The sequence below is a fragment of the Macaca thibetana genome, chromosome 19 (genome assembly GCF_024542745.1).
Source record: "Macaca thibetana thibetana isolate TM-01 chromosome 19, ASM2454274v1, whole genome shotgun sequence".
NCBI lineage: Eukaryota > Metazoa > Chordata > Mammalia > Primates > Cercopithecidae > Macaca > Macaca thibetana.
The window spans coordinates 4648896-4671963 of record NC_065596.1 but is presented as its reverse complement, the minus strand read 5'-3'; the positions used below and the strand labels follow the sequence as shown (position 1 = coordinate 4671963).

The following is a 23068-nucleotide window of genomic DNA, read 5'->3' as shown; positions in this document are numbered from 1 at the left end:
CAGGCTTGAGCCACCGCGCCCGGCCTGTTTACTCTTAAAGGTATTCTGTATGTGTCTTTTCTTCTCCCCTCACGCCTTTCCCTTACCGAACATTTTTGGCATTACAAACAGGATTCGAAACCAAAAGTGTGCCTCTTTTTGGCCACAAGGACAGGGCTGGAGGCTCGGGAACTTCCCATACCTTGGTATGGGAACTCCCCTAGTTCTCCCCCTTGGCGATTGAATGGTCCAGGGAAACTGGCCTTTGTGAGAATTGAGAATCTAAATTAGTGCAATTTAAATCTCTGTGCATGAAGTGCTACAGGGGATTCTAGTCAGCAAAAAAGATGCTGAGGGAATCTCTCAGAGTGGATGGTGTTTGCTTACTGCTTATAAGTTAATATGTCAAATTAGGGGCTGGTTGCAAAAAGAGAAATGTAAGTTGGAAAAAGAAAATGCTAATCTGACGTCCAGACTGGCCCTGGCCCAATGCCAGGCCTATGTCTTGACTGATCAGGCTCAAAGCTATCAGCCTATTGCTGAAAAAAGCAGCTGTCCAAGTGGCCCAGTCAGGGTGAAACTGAGGCACTAGTCAGCTGGGGCTTGGAACAAGTAAAAACCCAGCTCCTATCTCAAAAATGGGAAATTAGCCTAGTAAAATTCAAGGAACTGCACAAACTGTAAAATTCCTTGGTGTCTTGTGGAATGCAGGGAAATAGTCCATTTTACCAAAGACTAAGGCTAAAATACTAGAATTTGCAACCCCTACCACTAAAAAGGAGGCTCAGAAATTTATTGGCTTGTTTGGATTCTGGAGACATCATATTCCCCACTGGGGTTGTTATGCCCAGTCCGTTTATTCCCCGAAGAAGACCACCAGAGTCCAGAGTCAAAGCTAAGCAGCAAGGATCTTTATTACAGGTTCGAACCCGGAACTCTCACTCACTCTCGGCATGAGAGGGTCAAGAGAGAGAGAGTTCCCCCACAGAGCATTCAACAGTGTTATATAGTCTAAGAAGAGTGGTCATAGAATCATTATACAGATCAGATGTATGATTGGCTGGTGTTTGAACAAGGCGATTTGGCTAACTATGATTGGTTCCCGCCATTTCTGGTATCTCAGTTCAACCCTTGAGACGGAAGAGCAGTTTCTGCACAAAGGCAGTTAATTATATTGCGTCAGGTTGCACAACCGGTTTATGGCAGCATGAGTTTATCTTACTTAAACATGTCTTGTGACCTAGCCCCAGGAAGAGAAACAGGTACTTACAGAACTTTCGAAACCTCTGGTACGTGCAGAGATAAGAAAGCAGAAGCAGAACAAAGGGTGTAGCAATAGGGAGCAAGGGGGGTGGGGGTGTCTTTGTGTTTTTGTGTCCTTTCAGGGTAACATTTTACAACCTCTGCATGCAGCCACTAGAAAATGCTATGACTTTCATTGAGGAGAGACAGCATGACTTCTGAACAAGCTAAACAAGTGGTGCAACTGGTCCTGGATCTGTGGCCCATATGGCATGGGCCAGCAGAACTGCAAGTGACTGTCCTAGATCAACATGCTAATTGGAGCCTTAGGCAGAAACAAGATGGGAAGAGGGTACCTTTCAGGTTTTGGACCCAGAAACTGCCAAAGGCGGGAAAAGCTTATACCCCTTTTGAGAAGCAATTGTTAGCTTGCTATTGGGCTTTGCTGAAAATGGAACACCTCTGCTTCAACCATGATGTCTTTATGAGGCCTGAAATTCCTAGTATTACTTGGTCTTGAGTTCCCCCAAAACCCACCAGACAGGGCATGCCCAAGAATGTAGCATCATAAAATGGAAATGGTACATACAAGACCAGGCTAAGCCAAAACCAAAGGAGGTATCAGTTTTACATGAGGATGTATGAAACTTCCCAGCTCAGGAAATCACCGAGCAAGTCCTGCAGATAGGGAAGGAAACCTCCCCCGCCCAATGGGGCAGATCCTTTAAAGAACTAAGCCCAGAGGATCAGAAACATGCTTGGTTTATGAAGGATCCACCAAATACATTGGGGACCCGATGCTCGAAGGCCATGGCTTATAATTCTATTAAAAACATAAGAATTTATGATGAAGGAAGGGGTGGGAGCAGCCAGTTAACTGAACTAGTAGCCATCCTCCAAGCTATTCAAGAGGAGGCCAGAGGGATTTGTCACTTGTATACCAACTCGGTCTGTAGCAGATGGTCTTACTACCTGGATACCCCAATGGTAACAAAACAAATGGTTAATTGGGAATAAAGAGGTTTGGGGAAAAGAATACTGGGAAGATATCTGAATCCTGGGACACACTACCATTATCGCTGTTTTCCATGTTGGTGCCCATGCATCTCTGCTTTCTCTTGACAGACTATTTAATCAGCAGGATGATCAATAGGCCAAAATCTCCACCATAACTGCAAAATTGAATCCAAATGAATGGATTACAGTGTGTTCAAGCCTTTCAATGACAGGCATTGTAATGTATGGTGGTATAACCGATAGTGATTATTGGCCTAAATGCTACTAATTTAGTGGCCTAAATGCTCCACTTAAAAGATACAGAATGGCAGAATGGATAAGAGTTTACCAGGCTGGGTGCAGTGGCTCATGCCTGTAATCCCAGCACTTTGGGAGGCTGAGGTGGGTGGATCACCTGAGGCCGGGAGTTTGAGACCAGCCTGATCAACATGGAGAAACCCTGCCTCCACTAAAAATACAAAAAAATTAGCCAGACGTGGTGGTGCATGCCTGTAATCCCAGCTACTCAGGAGGCTGTGGTAGCAGAATAACTTGAACTCAGGAGACAGAGGTTGCGGTGAGCTGAGATCATGCCATTGCACTCCAGTCTAGACAACAAGAACTCAACTCCAACTCAAAAAAAAAAAAAGATTTTACAAGCCAAATATGTGCTGTCTTCAAGAGACTCACCCAACATATAAGGACTCACTTAAACTTAAGGAAAAGGGTTGGAAAAAGATATTCCATGCAAAGGTACCCCAAAAGCAAGCAGTAGTAGTCATTCTTACATCAGACAAAACAGATGTTAAAGCAAAAACAGTTAAAAGAAAAGACAAAGAGGGACATTATATAATGATAAAAGGACTAGTCCAACAGGAAAATATCACAATCCTAAATATATATGCACCTAACACTGGAGCTCCCAAATTTATAAAACAATTACTACTAGACCTAAGAAATGAAATAGATGACAATACAATAATAATGAGGGACTTCAATACTCTACTGACAGCACTAGACAAGTCATCAAGACAGAAAGTTAACAACAACAACAACAATGGACTTAAACTATATCCTAGAACAAATGGACTTAAAAAATATTTACAAACATTCTATCCAAGAACTGCAGAATATACATTTTACTCATCAGCACATGAAACATTTTCCAAGATAGGCATATGATAGGCCATAAGTCTCAATAAATTTAAGACAATCAAAATTATATCAACTACTCTCTCAGACTGCAGTGGAATAAAAGTGAAAACCAACTTCAAATGAATGATCAAAACCATGCAAATACATGGAAATTAAATAAATTTTAGGAATTAAATAAATACATGGAAATTAAATTAAAAAATTAAAGATCAACCTGTTTCTGAATGAGCGTTGGATGAAATCAAGATGGAAATTTAAAAATTCTTTGAATTGAATGCGCCCGCCATGTCCATGGAGAGAGGCTGAGGCGGCTGGGCTTGAGGTACTGGAGCACCCCGATGGCGAAGACGTCGGCTTCCTTAGTCCCGGCAACTGTCTGGGCTGTAAGCAAGAGGAAGCGTCAGCCCACCCGGACCGCCCTCGCCCTGACACCTTCAGCAGTAAACAAGATAAAACAACTTCTTAAAGATAAGCCTGAGCATGTAGGTGTAAAAGTTGGTGTGCACGCCAGGGGCTGTAATGGCCTTTCTTATGCTCTAGAATACAGGAAGACAAAAGGAGATTCCAACGAAGAAGTTATTCAAGATGGAGTCAGAGTATTCATTGAAAAGAAAGCACAGCTAAACTTTTAGAACAGAAATGGACTATGTTGAAGAAAAATTATCCAGTGAGTCTGTGTTCAATAACCCAAACATCAAAAGAACTTGTGGCTGTGGAGAAAGCTTTAATATTTGAAATCTCAGGACTCTTCTGGCTGTAGGTTCCAGGAAAGCTCCGAAGCCTTGGGGCTCACTGCAGAAATCATGTGACTGTCACATGCTTAATGTGTAGCTGCCTTGTAGGAAAATAAAGTGATGCATTTTGAAAATGAAGCCAGTGTGTTAGATTCCAGAAGAAATGATATTTGTATTCTCTGTAGGGGACAGAAAATGAGAAGCCATCACTTTCTTCATATCATTTAGGTCTCTTATATCCTTTGTTTTAGAACCAGTTTCATTAAAGTTGCCTTCCTGGGCACCTGTTTATCCATTTCCTGGACTGTGTGCACTCCTTAGATCTCTATTGACTGGCTTGAACATGCATCCCCCTCGGCATTTCTCCCAACCAGATCAGAAACTTCTAAAATCGGAGACAGGACATCCTGACTGCTTGTAGTAACATGGTGGTGCATTGTTTTATCCACCCAAACTTAACATAGCCTTTTGTATACATTTTAATGAAAACTTTCATTGTCAGATGCCTCATTGCGTACCCTTTAATAGTACTGGGCAAAGATTTTCTTCAACTATAGTACAGATTAGTTCTGAGTGATGGTATCAAAAGGTGAGAAAGATGTCATCCACCTGTTTTTTAATCCATTTCTTTTGCCACCCTATATGTCTGCTCAGAGATGGGATCTCAAGCTGACTGATTCTTTTAATTGAGGGGTCTCTTACAGCCATCTAGCCTGCCTCCCTCAATTCCCTCTGTGAGGAAGCAAAACCCCAGGGAAGCCAAAGTGCTCCTGTCCACCCCCACTCCACAGGCCAAGGGAGAGTGGGGACTCTACCCCCATCTCCCCTTCCTTGTAGGTGACACATGCTCTGCCCTCTGAGGCAATCAGTGAAGGCAAATGGTCTGATTTCTTTATTTGGTTGACATTTTGATAGAATTTATTTATAATTTGATGGAGGTCGTAGTATTTTTATTTTATTTTGAGTGGGAAGAATTTTAAAACCCTTTTATGTGAATTACCATCTTGTTTCTTTCACCTTTGAAACAATGGTTTGTAGCAGAGAAGACATTGTAGAAATCCAGAATTATGTTTTTGGAATGTGGTCCTCATTGTGCAGGAGAATGTGGGGATCTTTTCTTAAAATTCCCAGTGTGCATACACTTTCTGTTTCCTCAATCCAGTCGCTAAAGTTCTTAATATTTTAACCTAATATTTTTATCATCAACTTTTCTTTAAAAGTGTTCCTTTCATCACATAGTTATCGATTTTCCTGGGTTTGACATGTTAAGTATTCTATGAGATGATATATATGCTTTTTTTGAAAGCTGATTCTCATGAATTCAAGTAGCTGAGGTCTTTTATGTTTCTGTTATTCCCTAAAATAGCTGGCACAAAACACACCAAAACCCAGAGCAGTAGTTTTATGTAAATGCTCATGAGTTTGTATCAATAATATAATTGTTGATCCACTTATAATTTGTGCAATACTGTATGTATCTAGAGATTGAGTTGTCAAAAAAAAAATGAGGCCTCAGGCCGGGTGCAGTAGCTTATGCTTGTAATCCCAGCACTTTGGGAGGTCAAGGTGGGTGGATCACCTGAGGTCAGAAGTTCGAAACCGGCCTGGCCAACATGGTGAAACCCCATCTCTACTAATAATACAAAAAAATTAGCTGGGCGTGGTAGCAGGTGCCTATAATCCCAGCTACTTGGGAGGCTGAGGCAGGAGAACTGCTTGAACCTGGGAGGTGGAGGTAGCAGTGAGCTGAGATCGTGCCATTGCACTCCAACCTGGGCAACAAAGTGAGACTCTATCAAAAGAAAAAAATGTGGCCTCTTTGTGATAAAAAAAATAATAATTCTTTGGACTGAACAATAATAATGACACAAGTTATCAAAATATCTGGGATACAGCAAAAGCGGTACTAAAAGGAATGTTCGTAACATTAAGTGCCTATATCAAAAAGTCTGAAAGACCATAAGTAGACAATGTAAGATAACACCTCAAGGAACTAGAGAAACAAGAACAAGCCAAACCCAAACCCAGTAGAAGAAAAGAAATAACAAAGATCAGAGCAGAACTAAATGAAACTGAAACAACAACAACAACAACAACAACAACAACAACAACAAAAAAACCAGAAGATAAATGAAATGAAAAGCTGGCTCTTAGAAAAGATAAACAAAATTGATAGATCATTAACAGCATTGACCAAAAAGAGAGAAGATCCAAATAAACTCAGTTAGAAATGAAACAGAAGATATTGTAACTGATGCCACAGAAATACAAAAGATCATTGAGGACTACTGTGAACACCTTTACATGCACAAATTAGAAAACCTACAGGAGATGAATGAATTCACAGAAATGTACAACCCTCCTAGATTAAGAAACAACAACAACTCTGAACAGACAAATAACAACCAGTGAGATTGAAATAATAATTTTTAAAAATTGCCAACCAAAAAAAAGTTCAGAACCAGGTGGATTCACAGCTGAATTCTATCAGACATTCAAAGAAAAATTGGTGGGGGTGGGCTCAAGATGGCTGACTAGAAGCAGCATCCCATAGAAAAGAATCATAATAGCATGTGAATCCTGCACCGACACCTGAGGTATCCAGGTTCTCTCATCAGAACTGTCTAGGTGGCTGGCATGAACCATGGAGAAGAAGGAAGAGCAGTGTGGTGCAGCAGCCTACCTGACACCCACCTGGGGCTGGGGAGCCCCCACCCCCAACCCAGCCTGGGAAACTGTGCTTTTTCCATGGAACAGTGCAACCCATCGGTCAGAAGATTCCACTCATGAACCCATGCCACCGGAGCCTAAGGTCCCAACTGTTGGAAACAAGAGCTGAGTCACAAAGAAAACAAGCACTCAAGGAATTTCTCAGCAAGGCAAATTTGCTTCTGCAGAGGGTGCTCCTCACATCTCTTGTTGTTGCGAGAACATGCTGTGCTAGAGAGGGAAGGAGTTATTATTGCTAACATAGTCCCTACTTCTCTGTCCTGTCCCCATTGGCTAGAGTCGGACCGCATAATCTAAGCTAACTCGATTGGCTATTTTAAATCAAGACTGGCAGGAAGCTTGTTTACAGAGCACATAACTAGGAGTGAGGAGGACTTATTCCAAATAAAGAAGAGATGTGGGTTACAGATTGGGACTGGCGGGAAGAGTTGTTTACAGAGCAGGTAGCTAGAAGCGGGAACGTACAAGGAAGTTGATTTCAAGAACAAAAAACAAGGAAGTTACCATTTGAAGAGAAACTTATTATGCCTGACGTAAGTCTGGAGCTGAGCAGATTCTTAATAGCCTCTCAGCTAGAATCTGCTTAAGCCTGCCGAGTTCCTAGGGGAGGGGTGGCCAGTAGCACAGCTGTGGCTGGCTGCTGTCTAAGCCCTTTGAGCTCCTGGGGGGAGGGACAGCAGCCAGCACTGGGACTCCCAACTGCCTGACAGGCTAAGCTCCCTGGGCTCAGGAAGGGCAGCAGTCATCTCTATAGCTCCCGGCCACACTTTTCCCCTGCTAGAGCCAGGGAGACTGGACAGCTTGGTCTCAAGAGGTGTCGCCTACAACCCAACACTCTGGCTGTGGCAGACTGTGGCCAGAGTGTCTCTTCAGGCCTGACCCTGACCCATCCCTCCTCACTGGGCAGGGCCTCCCTGCAGGAACTACAGCAACTCCAGCCGGCGCTCAGGGACAGAACTCTGATCTCTCTGGGCCTCAGCCCCTAGGGGGAGGGGTGGCTGCAGTCTCTTTGGACCAGCAGACTTAGCCTTTCCTCCTGCTAGTTCTGAGGAATTCAGGCAGCCCAGATGAGTGGGTTTCCCCTCAGGAAACACCCCCCCTTCCACCAAAGGACAGTCAAAATGCTTCATTAAATGGGTTTGGCTCCCTGTGCCACCCAACTGGGTGACACCCTTCAACAGGGGTTGTCAGACACCCTATACAGGAACGATCCTATGGGCATCAGGTTGGTGCCTCTTGAGGTCAGAGATCCTAGAGGAAAGAGCAGGAACCTACCTGTCTTTGCTGTTCTCCAACCTCCTTGAGTGACATCTCCAGGCACAGGAGTGAACCAGATCAATAGCGCCTGAAGTGACCCCCCAGCAAGCTGCAGCAGCCCTACAGAAGAGGGACCTGACCACTGAAAGAAAAACAAACAGAAAGCAACAACAACAGCATCAACAACAAAAAAGTACCCACAAAAACCCTATCCAAGGCCAGGCATGGTGGCTCACACCTGTAATCCCAATACTTTGGGAGGCCGAGGTGGGCAGATCGCTTGAGGTCAGGAGTTCGACACTAGCCTGGCCAACATGGCGAAACCCTGTCTCTACTGAAAAATACAAAAATTAGCCAGGTGTGGTGGTGCATGACTGTAGTGCCAGTTACTCGGGAGTCTGAGACATGAGAATCACTTGAACCTGGGAGGAGGAGTTGCAGTGTGTCGAGATCATGCCACTGCACTCTAGCCTGGGTAACAGAGCAAGACTCAGTCTAAAAAAACAAAAACAAAAACAAAAACAAAACAAAACAAAAAAATCATCCAAGGGTCAGCAGCCTCAAAGATAGAAACTAAACTCATGAAGATGAGAAAGAATCAACAAAAAAATGCTGAAAGGCCACAGTGCCTCTTCTCCTCCAAATGATCAAAATGTCTCTTCAGCAAGGTGCAGAACTGGGCAGAGGATGAGATGGATGAATTGACAGAAGCAGGCTTCAGAAGATGGGAAAAAACGAACTCTGCTGAGCTAAAGGAACATGTTCTAACCCAATTCAAAGAAGCTAAGAACCTTGATAAAAGGTTAGAGGAACTGCTAACTAGAATAACCAGTTTGGAGAAGAATGTAAATGACCTGATGGAGCTGAAAAACACAGCACGAGAACTTCCTGAAGCATACAAAAGTATCAATAGCCGAATTGACCAAGCAGAAGAAAGGATATCAGAGTTTGAAGACTTTTTTATTATGGCGTCCTGTGTGGGAAATGCACAAGGGGAGAAGAAAAGACACACACACGATACCTTTAAGGGTAAACAAGCTTTATCCCACGTAAATGGCAATGCAGATATAATAAGCAAATTGATATCATAAGCAAATTGCAATGGGAGAAGGGAAAACAGATATGTATGTGTAAATATATATATATTTATATATATATATATCAGACACCACACTCACCAGACTATGGAGGATTAACGCCACGCTGGGAAGCAGCAGCCTGGGCTCTAGAGTCAGCCACCCATTCATGCACACACGAGCAGAGGAATCTTAAAGCTTTGGGGTCCAGGACCCTAGCTCTTTTTGTAATAAGTTGTTTGGCATGAAACCCAGTCATGAGGGCCCTTCGCGACTGGGCTCAAGGAACACAAAAATGTCAACTTGTTTTTGCGATTGTCTATTATTTTTCAATAACTAACGTATAGAATACATCGAAATAGAGATTTCTCTGAAACAGCGCTGGATGAACACTTCAAGGGGTTCACACAACCTGTTCTGGGACTTTGTGGGGAAAAGAAAGAGAGATCAGCCTGTTACTGTGTCTATATAGAAAGAAGTAGACATAAGAGACTCCATTTTGTCCTGTATTTGAGATGCTGTTAATCTGTGACCCTACCCCAACCTTGTCCTTGCAAGAGACATGTGCTGCGGTGACTCAAGGTTTAATGGATTCTGGGCTGTGCAGGATGTGTCTTTGTTAAACAAGTGCCTGAAGGCAGCTTGCTGGTTAAAAGTCATCACCATTCTCTTAATTTCAACTACCCAGGGACACATACATGGCCAAAGGTCGCAGGGACCTCTGCCTAGGAAAGCTAGGTATTGTCTAAGGTTTCTCCCCATGTGATAGGCTGAAACAATGCTGCTAAAAGGTTTATGGAGATGTTTGCATATGCATCTCAAGGCACAGCATTTTCCTTTAAACTTATTCATGTCACAGAGGTTTTTGTTCATATGTCTTTTTTTTTTTTTTTTTTTTTTTTTTTTTTTTTTTTTTTTGAGACGGAGTCTCACTCTGTCCCCCTTGCTGGAGTGCAGTGGCCGGATCTCAGCTCACTGCAAGCTCCGCCTCCCGGGTTCAGGCCATTCTCCTGCCTCAGCCTCCCGAGTAGCTGGGACTACAGGCGCCCGCCACCTCGCCCGGCTAGTTTTTTTGTATTTTTTAGTAGAGACGGGGTTTCACCGTGTTAGCCAGGATGGTCTCGATCTCCTGACCTCGTGATCCACCCGTCTCGGCCTCCCAAAGTGCTGGGATTACAGGCTTGAGCCACCGCGCCCGGCCTGTTCATATGTCTTACTGCGGATTTCTTCCCTACAATGATCCTATTGTCCTGCCACTCCCTTATCTTTAAGATGGTAAAGATAATTATCAATAAATACTAAGGGAACTCAGAGACCGGTGCCGGCGTGGGTCCTCTGTAAGCTGAGCGCCGGTCCCCTGGGCCCCCACTTTTCTTTCTCTATACTTTGTCTCTGTGTCTTATTTCTTTTCTCAAGTCTCTCGTTCCACCTAACGAGAAACACCCACAGGTGTGGAGGGGCAGGCCACCCCTTCATCTGGTGCCCAACGTGGAAGCTTTTCTCTAAGGTGAAGGTACGCTGGAGCGTGGTCATTGAGGACAAGTCGACGAGAGACTCCCGAGTACGTCTACAGTCAGCCTTGCGGTAAGCTTGTGCGCTTGGAAGAACCTAGGGTAACAATGGGGCAAACTAAAAGTAAATATGCCTCTTATCGCAGCTTTATTAAAATTCTCTTAAAAAGAGGGGGAGTTGGCCGGGCGCGGTGGCTCAAGCCTGTAATCCCAGCACTTTGGGAGGCCGAGATGGGCGGATCACGAGGTCAGGAGATCGAGACCATCCTGGCTAACACGGTGAAACCCCGTCTCTACTAAGAAATACAAAAAAAAAATAGCCGGGCGAGGTGGCAGCGCCTGTAGTCCCAGCTACTTGGGAGGCTGAGGCCGGAGAATGGCGTGAACCCGGGAGGCGGAGCTTGCAGTGAGCTGAGATCCGGCCACTGCACTCCAGCCTGGGCTACAGAGCGAGACTCCGTCTCAAAAAAAAAAAAAAAAAAAAGAGGGGGAGTTAAAGTCTCTACCAAAAATCTAATTACGCTATTTCAAACAATAGAGCAGTTTTGTCCATGGTTTCTGGAACAGGGAACTTTAGATCTAAAAGACTGGGAAAAAATTGGCAAAGAATTAAAACAAGCAAGCAGGGAAGGTAAAATCATTCCGCTCACAGTATGGAATGATTGGGTCATTATTAAAGTAGCTTTAGAACCGTTGCAAACAGAAGAAGATAGCGTTCCAATTTCTGATATCCCTAAAAGCTGTGCAGTAGATTGTGAAAAAGAGGCAGGGATAGAACCCTGGAAAGGAAAGTTCACACTGTAAATGTGTATCAGAGCCGGCAAAATGTTGACAATAATCAATTACAGGAGGTAGTATATCCTGAAACGTTAAAATTAGAAGGAAAAAATCCAGAATTAGCAGAGCCATCAGAGTCTAAACCACGATGGCCAACTGCTCTTCCAGCAGCTCAGATGCCTGTAACCTTACAACCTCAAATGCAGGTTAAACAAGTACAAACTCCAAAAGAAGATCAAATAGAAAAAGATAGAGTCTCTTTCATGGCAATGCCAATCCAAATGCAGTGTCCACAATATCAGCCGGTAGAAGATAAGACCCAGCCACCAGTAGCCTATCAATACTGGCCGCCAGCCGAACTGCAGTATCGGCTGCCCCCAGAAAATCTGTATGGACAGCCAGGAACATTTCTAGCGCCACAGGGCAGGGCGCCATATCCTCAGCCACCCACCATGAGACTTAATCCTACAGCACCGCCTAGTACACAGGGTAGTGCGTTACATAAAATTATTGATGAGGCAAGAAAACAAGGAGATATTGAGGCGTGGCAATTCCCAGTAATATTAGAAGCAAGACCACCTGGAGAAGGGGCCCAAGAGGGAGAGCTTCCCGTAGCTGAAGCCAGATATAAGTCCTTTTCTATAAAAATGCTAAAAGAAATGAAAGAAGGACTAAAACAGTATGGACCCAACTCTCCTTACATGAGAACATTATTAGATTCCATTGCTCGTGGACATAGATTGATTCCTTATGATTGGGAGATTCTGGCAAAATCCTCACTCTCACCCTCTCAATTTTTATAATTTAAGACTTGGGGCACAAGTACAGGTCTGAAAAAATAGGACTGCCAATCCTCCAATTAACATAGATGCAGATCAACTATTAGGAATAGGTCAAAATTGGAGCACTGTTGACCAACAAGTAATAATGCCAAATGAAGCCATTGAGCAAATCAGGGCTATCTGCCTTAGGGCCTGGGAGAAAATCCAAGACCCAGGAACCGCCTGCCCCTCCTTTAATACAATAAGACAAGGCTCTAAAGAGCCCTACCCTGATTTTGTAGGAAGACTTCAAGATGCTGCTCAAAAGTCAATTACCGATGAAAATGCCCATAAGGTCATAGTGGAGTTGATGGCATATGAAAACGCCAATCCTGATTGTCAATCAGCCATTAAGCCATTAAAAGGAAGGGTTCCCGCAGGATCCGATGTAATCTCAGAGTATGTTAAAGCCTGCGATGGAATTGGAGGAGCTATGCATAAAGCTATGCTTATGGCTCAAGCAATCACAGGAGTTGCTTTAGGAGGACAAGTTAGAACATTTGGGGAAAAATGTTATAATTGTGGTCAAATTGGTCATCTAAAAAAGAATTGCCTGGTCTCAAATAAACAAAATGTAACTACTCAAGCTACTACAACAACAGATAAAGAGCCACCTGGCCTATGTCCAAGATGTAAAAAGGGAAAACATTGGGGTGATCAATGTCGTTCTAAATTTGATAAAAATGGGCAACCACTGTCGGGAAACGAGAGGAGGGGCCAGCCTCAGGCCCCGCAACAAACTGGGGCATTCCAAATTCAGCCCTTTGTTCCTCAGGGTTTTCAGGAACAACAACCCCCACTGTCACAAGTGTCTCAGGGAATAAGCCAGTTATCACAATACAGCAGTTATCCCCCGCCACAAGTGGCAGTGCAGCAGTAGATTTATGCACCATACAAGCAGTCTCTCTGCTTCCAGGGGAGCCCCCACAAAAAATCCCCACAGGGGTATACGGCCCATTGCCTGAGGGGACTGTAGGACTAATCTTAGGAAGATCAAGTTTAAATCTAAAAGGAGTTCAAATTCATACTGGTGTGATTGATTCAGACTATAAAGGTGAAGTTCAATTGGTTATTAGTTCCTCAATTCCTTGGAGTGCCAGTCCAGGAGACAGGATTGCTCAATTATTACTCCTACCTTATATTAAAGTTGGAAACAGTGAGATAAAAAGAACAGGAGGGTTCGGAAGCACTGATCAGACAGGAAAGGCTGCATATTGGGCAAGTCAGGTCTCTGAGAGCAGACCTGTGTGTAAGGCCATTATTCAAGGAAAACAGTTTGAAGGGTTGGTAGACACTGGAGCAGATATCTCTGTCATTGCTTTAAATCAATGGCCAAAAAATTGGCCTAAACAAAAAGCTGTTACAAGACTTGTCGGCGTAGGCACAGCTTCAGAAGTGTATGAAAGTACAATGATTTTACATTGTTTAGGACCAGATAATCAAGAAAGTACTGTTTGGCCGGGCGCGGTGGCTCACGCCTGTAATCCCAGCACTTTGGGAGGCCGAGGCGGGCAGATCACAAGGTCAGGAGATCGAGACCACGGTGAAACCCTGTCTCTACTAAAAATACAAAAAATTAGCCGGGCGCGGTTGTAGTCCCAGCTACTCAGGAGGCTGAGGCAGGAGAATGGCGTAAACCCAGGAGGCGGAGCTTGCAGTGAGCCGAGATCGCGCCACTGCACTCCAGCCTGGGCGACAGAGCGAGACTCCGTCTCAAAAAACAAAAACAAAAACAAAAAAAAAAAAAAAAAAAGAAAGTACTGTTCAGCCAATGATTACTTCAATTCCTGTTAATCTATGGGGTCGAGATTTATTACAACAATGGGGTGCGGAAATCATTATGCCAGCTCCATTATACAGCCCCACGAGTCAAAAAATCATGACTAAGATGGGATATATACCAGGAAAGGGATTAGGAAAAAATGAAAATGGCATTAAAGTCCCAATTGAGACTGAGAAAAATCAAGAAAGAAAAGGAATAGGGTATCCTTTTTAGGGGTGGCCGCTGTAGCGCCTCCTAAACCCATTCCATTAACTTGGAAAACAGAAAAACCGGTATGGGTAAATCAGTGGCCGCTACCGAAGCAAAAACTGAAGGCTTTACATTTATTAGCAAAGGAACAATTAAAAAAAGGACACATTGAGCCTTCATTCTCACCCTGGAATTCTCCTGTATTTGTAATTCAGAAAAAATCAGGCAAATGGCGTATGTTAATGGACTTAAGAGCCGTAAATGCTGTAATTCAACCCATGGGGCCTCTTCAACCCGGATTGCCCTCTCCGGCCATGATCCCAAAAGACTGGCCTTTAATTATAATTGATCTTAAGGATTGCTTTTTTTTACCATTCTTCTGGCAGAGCAAGATTGTGAAAAATTTGCCTTTACTATACCAGCCATAAATAATAAAGAACCAGCCACCAGGTTTCAGTGGAAAGTATTACCTCAGGGAATGCTTAATAGTCCAACTATTTGTCAAACTTTCGTAAGTCAAGTCCTTCAACCAGTTAGAGACAAATTTTCAGATTGTTATATCATTCACTATATTGATGATATTTTATGGGCTGCAGAAACAAGAGAAAAATTAATTGACTGTTACACATTTCTGCAAGCAGAGGTTGCCAACGCAGGACTAACAATAGCATCTGATAAGATCCAAACCTCTGCTCCTTTTCATTATTTAGGGATGCAGATAGAAAATAGAAAAATTAAGCCACAAAAAAATAGAAATAAGAAAAGATACATTAAAAACATTAAATGACTTTCAAAAATTGTTAGGCGATATTAATTGGATTCGGCCAACTCTAGGCATTCCTACTTATGCCATGTCAAATTTGTTCTCTATCCTAAGAGGAGATCCAGACTTAAATAGTAAAAGAATATTAACCCCAGAGGCAACAAAAGAAATTAAATTAGTGGAAGAAAAAATTCAGTCAGCGCAAATAAGTAGAATAGATCCTTTAGCCCCACTCCAACTTTTGATTTTTGCTACTGCACATTCTCCAACAGGCATCATTATTCAAAACACTGATCTTGTGGAGTGGTCATTCCTTCCTCACAGTACAATTAAGACTTTTACATTGTACTTGGATCAAATAGCTACATTAATTGGTCAGGCAAGATTACGAATAATAAAATTGTGTGGTAATGACCAGACAAAATAGTTGTTCCTTTAACCAAGGAACAAGTTAGACAAGCCTTTATCAATTCTGGTGCATGGCAGATTGGTCTTGCTGATTTTGTGGGAATTATTGATAATCATTACCCAAAAACAAAAATCTTCCAGTTTTTAAAATTGACTACTTGGATTTTACCTAAAATTACCAGACATGAACCTTTAGAAAATGCTCTGACAGTATTTACTGATGGTTCCAGCAATGGAAAAGCGGCTTACACAGGATCAAAAGAGCGAGTAATCAAAACTCAATATCAATCAGCTCAAAGGGCAGAGTTGGTTGCAGTCATTACAGTGTTACAAGATTTTAATCAACCTGTTAATAAATAATCAGATAATCAGATTCTGCTTATGTAGTACAGGCTACAAGGGATGTTGAGACAGCTCTAATTAAATATAGCATGGATGATCAGTTAAACCAGTTGTTCAATTTATTACAACAAACTGTAAGAAAAAGGAATTTCCCATTTTATATTACTCATATTAGAGCACGCACACACTAATTTACCAGGACCTTTAACTATAGCAAATGAACAAGCTGACTTACTGGTATCCTCTGCATTCATAAAAGCACAAGAACTTCATGCTTTGACTCATGTAAATGCAGCAGGGTTAAAAAACAAATTTGATGTCACATGGAAACAGGCAAAAGATATTGTACAACATTGCACCCAGTGTCAAGTACTACACCTGCCCACTCAAGAGGCAGGAGTTAATCCCAGAGGTCTGTGTCCTAATGCATTATGGCAAATGGATGTTACCCATGTACCTTCATTTGGAAAATTATCATATGTTCATGTAACAGTTGATACTTATTCACATTTCATATGGGCAACATGCCAGACAGGAGAAAGTACTTCCCATGTTAAAAAACATTTATTATCTTGTTTTGCTGTAATGGGAGTTCCAGAAAAAATTAAAACTGACAATGGACCAGGTTATTGTAGTAAAGCTTTCCAAAAATTCTTAAATCAGTGGAATATTACACATACAACAGGAATTCCTTATAATTCCCAAGGACAGGCCATAGTTGAAAGAACTAATAGAACACTCAAAACTCAGTTAGTTAAACAAAAAAAAGGGAGAGACAGTAAGGAGTGTACCACTCCTCAGATGCAGCTTAATCTAGCACTCTATACTTTAAATTTTTTAAACATTTATAGAAATCAGACTACTACTTCTGCAGAACAACATCTTACTGGTAAAAAGAACAGTCCACATGAAGGAAAACTGATTTGGTGGAAAGACAACAAAAATAAGACATGGGAAATAGGGAAGGTGATAACCTGGGGAAGAGGTTTTGCTTGTGTTTCACCAGGAGAAAATCAGCTTCCTGTTTGGATACCCACTAAACATTTGAAGTTCTACAATGAACCCATCGGAGATGCAAAGAAAAGCACCTCCACGGAGACGGAAACACCACAATCGAGCACCATTGACTCGCATGATGAACCAAGTGATGATATCAGAAGAACAGATGAAGTCACCACGCACCAAGAAGGCGGAGCTGCCGACCTGGGCACAGTTAAAGAAGCTGACACCGTTAGCTGGAAAAAGCCTAGCTAGCACAAAGGTGACACAAACCCCAGAAAAAATGCTGCTTACAGCTTTAATGATTGTATCAATGGTGGTAAGTCTCCCCATGCCTGCAGGAGCAGCTGCAGCTGCAGCTAATTATACCTACTGGGCCTATGTGCCTTTCTCGCCCTTAATTCGGGCAGTCACATGGATGGATAATCCTATTGAAGTATATGTTAATAATAGTGTGTGGGTACCTGGTCCCACAGATGATCGTTGCCCTGCCAAACCGGAGGAAGAAGGAATGATGATAAATATTTCCATTGGGTATCGTTATCCTCCTATTTGCCTAGGGAGAGCACCAGGATGTTTAATGCCTGCTATTCAAAATTGGTTGGTAGAAGTACCTACTGTCAGTCCCACCAGTAGATTTACTTATCACATGGTAAGCGGAATGTCACTCAAACCACAGGTAAACTATTTACAAGACTTTTCTTATCAAAGATCATTAAAATTTAGGCCAAAAGGGAAAACTTGCCCCAAAGAGATTTCCAAAGAATCAAAAGATTTAGTTTGGGAAGAATGGGTGGCCGATAGTGCGGTAATATTACAAAACAATACATTCGGAACTGTTATTGACCTCACTCGAGGTCAATTCTACCACAATTGCACAGGACAAACTCAATTCTGTCCCAGTGCACTAGTGAGTCCAACTGTTGATAGTGACTTAACAGAAAATTTAGACAAACATAAGCACAAAAAATTACAGTCTTTCTACCCTTGGATATGGGGAGGAAAGGGAATCTCTACTCCAAGACCAAAAATGATAAGTCCTGTTTTTGGTCCTGAACATCCAGAATTATGGAGGCTTACTGTGGCTTCATACCGCCTTAGAATTTGGTCTGGAAATCAAACTATAGAAACAAGAGATTATAAGCCATTTTACTCTATCAAACTAAATTCCAGTCTAACAGTTCCTTTACAAAGTTGTGTAAAGCCCCATTATATGTTAGTCACAGGAAATATAGTTATTAAACCAGACTCCCAAACTATAACTTGTGAAAATTGCAGATTGTTTACTTGCATTGATTCGACTTTTGATTGGCAGCACTGTATTCTGCTAGTGAGAGCAAGAGAAGGTGTGGATCCCTGTGTCCATGTGGATCCCTGCGTCCATGGACCGACCATGGGAGGCCTCACCGTCCATCCGTATTTTGACTGAAGTATTAAAAGGCATTTTAAATAGATCCAAAAGATTCATTTTTACTTTAATTGCAGTGATTATGGGATTAATTGCAGTCACAGCTACAGCCACTGTGGCAGGAGTTGCATTGCACTCTTCTGTTCAGACAGTAAGCTTTGTTGACAATTGGCAAAAGAATTCCACAAGGTTGTGGAATTCACAATCTGGTATCGATCAAAAATTGGCAAATCAAATTAATGATCTTAGACAAACTGTCATTTGGATGGGAGATAGACTCATGAGCTTGGAACATTGTTTCCAGTTACAGTGTGACTGGAATACGTCAGATTTTTGTATTACACCCCAAGTTTATAATGAGTCTAAACATCACTGGGACATGGTTAGACGCCATCTACAGGGAAGAGAAGATAATCTCACTTTAGACATTTCTAAATTAAAAGAACAAATTTTTGAAGCCTCTCAAAGTCACTTAAATATTGTGCCTGGAGCTGAGGCATTAGATCAAGTGCCAAAAAATCTTTATGGATTAAACCCCACCACTTGGATTAAGTCTATTGGGAACTCTACTGCAGTAAATTTTGGAATTATATGTCTCTGTTTAATCGGCTTGTTTTTAGTGTGCCGGACCAGTCGAAGAATCCTGCGTCAAAATCGAGAGAACGAACAGCCTTCGTCGCCATGGCACATTTATATAGAGGAAAAGGGAGGGAAAACTTTGCGGGAAGTCAGGGACCTTGAACGCGGGGACTGGCTGAAGCCACGGCAGAAAAACAAAAAATGTGAAGATTTCATGGACATTTATTAGTTCTCCAAAATTAATACTTTTGTAATTTCTTATGTCTGTCTTTAATCTCTTAATTCCATCAGCTTCTTTGTAAACTGAGGAGGATATATGTCACCTCAGGACCCTGTGATGATTGCCTTAACTGCACAAATTGTTTGTGGAGCATGTGTGTTTGAACAATATGAAATCTGGGCATCTTGAAGAAAGAATAAGATAACAGCAATGTTCAGGGAACAAGGGAGGCAACCTTGAACTGGCCGCCGGTGAGCCGGACGGAACAGAGCCATATTTCTTCTCTTTTCTTATGCAAATAGGAGAAATATCGCTGAATTCTTTTTCTCAGCAAGGAATATCCCTGAGAAAGAGAATGCGCTCTGAGGGTAGGTCTATAAACGACCCCCTTGGAAGTGTGCCACCTTTTACAGTTGAAGCCAAAGGGATGAAATAAGCCCCGGCCTCCTGTAGCACTCCCAGGCTTATTAGGAAATTCCCACCTAATAAATTTTGGTCAGACGGGTTGTCTGCTCTCAAACCCTGTTTCCTGGTAAGATGTTATCAATGACAATGCATGCCCCAAAATTTTTAAATTTAATTTTAACGCCATCCTGTGATCTCATCCTGCCTCCACTTGCTTTGTGATATTTTATATTCTATTACTTTGTGAAGTATGTAATTGCAGGAGTCTCGCAAATCGGTGTCAAAGATGACATTTGGTGGTTTTGCTGTTAGTAGAAAAACAGTTCCAAAAGGGGAGAACGAGTCATGAAAATGTGGGGAAAAGAAAGAGAAAAGAAAGAGAGATCAGCCTGTTACTGTGTCTATATAGAAAGAAGTAGACATAAGAGACTCCATTTTGTTCTGTATTTGAGACACTGTTAATCTGTGACCCTACCCCCAACCTTGTCCTTGCAAGAGACATGTGCTGCGGTGACTCAAGGTTTAATGGATTTTGGGCTGTGCAGGATGTGTCTTTGTTAAACAAGTGCCTGAAGGCAGCTTGCTGGTTAAAAATCATCACCATTCTCTTAATTTCAACTACCCAGGGACACGTACACGTATGCCAAAGGTCACAGGGACCTCTGCCTAGGAAAAAACCACTAGATATTGTCCAAGGTTTCTCCCCATGTGATAGGCTGAAGTAATGCTGCTAAGAGGTTTATGGAGATGTTTGCATATGCATCTCAAGGCACAGCATTTTCCTTTAAACTTATTCATGGCACAGAGGTTTTTGTTCATATGTCTTACTGCCGATTTCCTCCCTACAATGATCCTATTGTCCTGCCACTCCCTTATCTTTAAGATGGTAAAGATAATTATCAATAAATACTAAGGGAACTCTGTAAGCTGAGCGCCGGTCCCCTGGGCCCCCTCTTTTCTTTCTCTATACTTTGTCTCTGTGTCTCATTTCTTTTCTCAAGTCTCTCAGCCCGGCTAATTTTTTTTTTTTTTTTGTATTTTTAGTAGAGACGGGGTTTCATTGTGTTAGCCAGAATGGTCTCGATCTCCTGACCTCGTGATCCGCCCGTCTCGGCCTCCCAAAGTGCTGGGATTACAGGCTTGAGCCACCACGCCCAGCCTTGAATGAATTTCTTAATCATGAATTTTTTTTTTTTTTTTAGATGGAGTCTTTGTCACCCAGGCTGGAGTGCAGTGGTGCGATCTTGGCTCACTGCAAGCTCCACCTCCTGGGTTCATGCCATTCTCCTGCCTCAGCCTTCCAAGTAGCTGGGACTACAGGTGTCTGCCACCACGCCTGGCTAATTTTTTGTATTTTTTTAAGTAGAGACTCAGTTTCACCGTGTTAGCCAGGATGGTCTCGATCTCCTGACCTCGTGATCCGCCCACCTCGGCCTCCCAAAGCATTGGGATTACAAGCTTGAGCCACCGCGCCTGCTTTCTTAATCCTGAATTCTAATTTGATTGCTCTGTGGTCTGAGAGACAGTTTGTTGTGATTTCTGTTCTTTTACATTTGCTGAGGAGTGCTTTACTTCCAGTTATGTGGTCAATTTTAGAATAAGTGTGATGTGGTGCTGAGGAGAATGTATATTCTGTTGATATGGGATGGAGAGTTCTGTAGATGTTTATTAGGTCCACTTGGTGCAGAGTTGAGTTCCAGTCCTGGATATCCTTGTTAACCTTATGTCTCATTGATCTGTCTAATATTGACAGTGGGGTGTTAAAGTCTCCCATTATATTGTGTGGGAGTCTAAGTCTCTTCATAGGTCTCGAAGGGCTTGCTTTATGAATCTGGATGTTCCTGTATTGGGTGCATATATATTTAGGATACTTAGCTCTTCTCGTTGAATTGATCCCTTTACCATTATGTAATGGCCTTCTTTGTCTCTTTTGATCTTTGTTGGTTTAAAGTCTGTTTTATCAGAGACTAGGATTGCAACCCCTGCTTTTGTTTGCTTTCCATTTGCTTGGTAGATCTTCCCCCATTCCTTTATTTTGAGCCTATGTGTGTCTCTGCATATGAGATGGGTCTCCTGAATACAGCACACTGATGGGTCTTGACTCGTTATCCAATTTGCCAGTCTGTGTCTTTCAATTGGAGCATTTAGCCCATTTACATTTAAAGTTAATATTGTTATGTGTGAATTTGATCCTGTCATTATCATGTTAGCAGGTTATTTTGTCCGTTAATTGATGCAGTTCCTTCATAGCATTGATGATCTTCATGATTTGGCATGTGGTTTTTTTTTTTTGTTGTTGTTGTTGTTGTTTTGTTTGTTTGTTTGCAGTGACTGGTACTGGTTGTTCCTTTCCATGTTTAGTGCTTCCTTCACGAGCTTTTGTAAAGCAGGCCTGGTGGTGAAGAAATCTCTCAGCATTTGCTTGTCTGTAAAGGATTTTATTTCTCCTTCATTTATGAAGCTTAGTTTGACTGGATATTAAATTCTGGGTTGAAAATTCTTTTCTTTAAGGATGTTTAGTATTGGCCCCCAGTCTCTTCTGGCTTGTGAGGTTTCTGCTGAGAGATCTGCTGTTAGTCTGATGGGCTTCCCTTTGTGGGTAACCTGACCTTTCTCTCTGGCTGCCCTTAACATTTTTTCCTTCATTTTAACCTTGGTGAATCTGACAATTATATGTCTTGTGTTTGCTCTTCTCAAGGAGTATCTTTGTGGTGTTCTCTGTATTTCCTGAATTTGAACTGGCTTGCTTTGCTAGGTTGGGGATATTCTCCTGGATAATATCCTGAAGAGTGTTTTCCAACTTGGTTCCATTCTCCCCACCACTTCCAGGTACACCAATCAAATGTAGATTTGGTCTTTTCACATAGTCCCATATTTCTTGCGGCTTTGTTCATTTCTTTTTACTCTTTTGTTTAAATTTGTCTTCTTGCTTTATTTCATTAATTTGACCTTCAATCACTGATATCCTTTCTTCCACTTGATTGAATTGGCTACTGAAGCTTGTGCATGTGTCATCAAGTTCTCGTGCCATGGTTTTGAGCTCCATCAGGTCATTTAAGGTCTTCTCTACGCTGTTTATTCTAGTCGTCTAACTTTTTTAAAGGTGTTTAGCTTCCTTGTGATGGGTTAGAACATGCTACTTTAGCTCGAAGAAGTTTGTTATTACCGACCTTCTGAAGCCTACTTCTGTCAACTCATTAAAGTCATTCTCTGTCCAGCTTTGTTACATTGCTGGCGAGGAGCTGCAATCCTTTGGAGGAGAAGAGGTGCTCTGGCTTTTAGAATTTTCAGCTTTTCTACTCTGGTTTCTCCCCATCTTTGTGGTTTTATCTGCCTTTGGTCTTTGATGTTGGTGACCTACAGATGGGGTTTTGGTGTGGATGTCCTTTTTGTTGATGTTGATGCTCTTCTTTTCTGTTAGTTTTCCTTCTAACAGTCAGGTCCCTCAGCTGCAGGTCTGTTGGAGTTTTCTGGAGGTCCACTCCAGACCCTCTTTGCCTGGGTATCACCAGCGGATACTGCAGAACAGCAAATATTGCAGAACAGTAAATATTGCTGCCTGATCCTTCCTCAGGAAGCTTCATCCCAGAGGGGCACCCACCTGTATGAAGTGTCTGTCAGCCCCTACTGGGATGTGTTTCCTAGTTAGACTACACAGGGGTCAGGGATCCACTTGAGGAGGCAGTCTGTCCAT

General features: G+C 42.3%; 1 long non-coding RNA gene and 1 pseudogene across 1 annotated transcript; both read left to right on the top strand.

Moving 5' to 3' along the window:
* Positions 1 to 3605: 3605 nt before the first annotated feature.
* Positions 3606 to 4663, top strand: LOC126942363 (iron-sulfur cluster assembly 1 homolog, mitochondrial-like; annotated as a pseudogene).
* Positions 4664 to 4689: 26 nt separating this feature from the next.
* Positions 4690 to 20293, top strand: LOC126942406 (uncharacterized). Its single transcript, XR_007721551.1, has 2 exons — positions 4690 to 10030; positions 20182 to 20293. It is a non-coding gene; the product is annotated as an uncharacterized LOC126942406 (long non-coding RNA).
* Positions 20294 to 23068: the final 2775 nt, after the last annotated feature.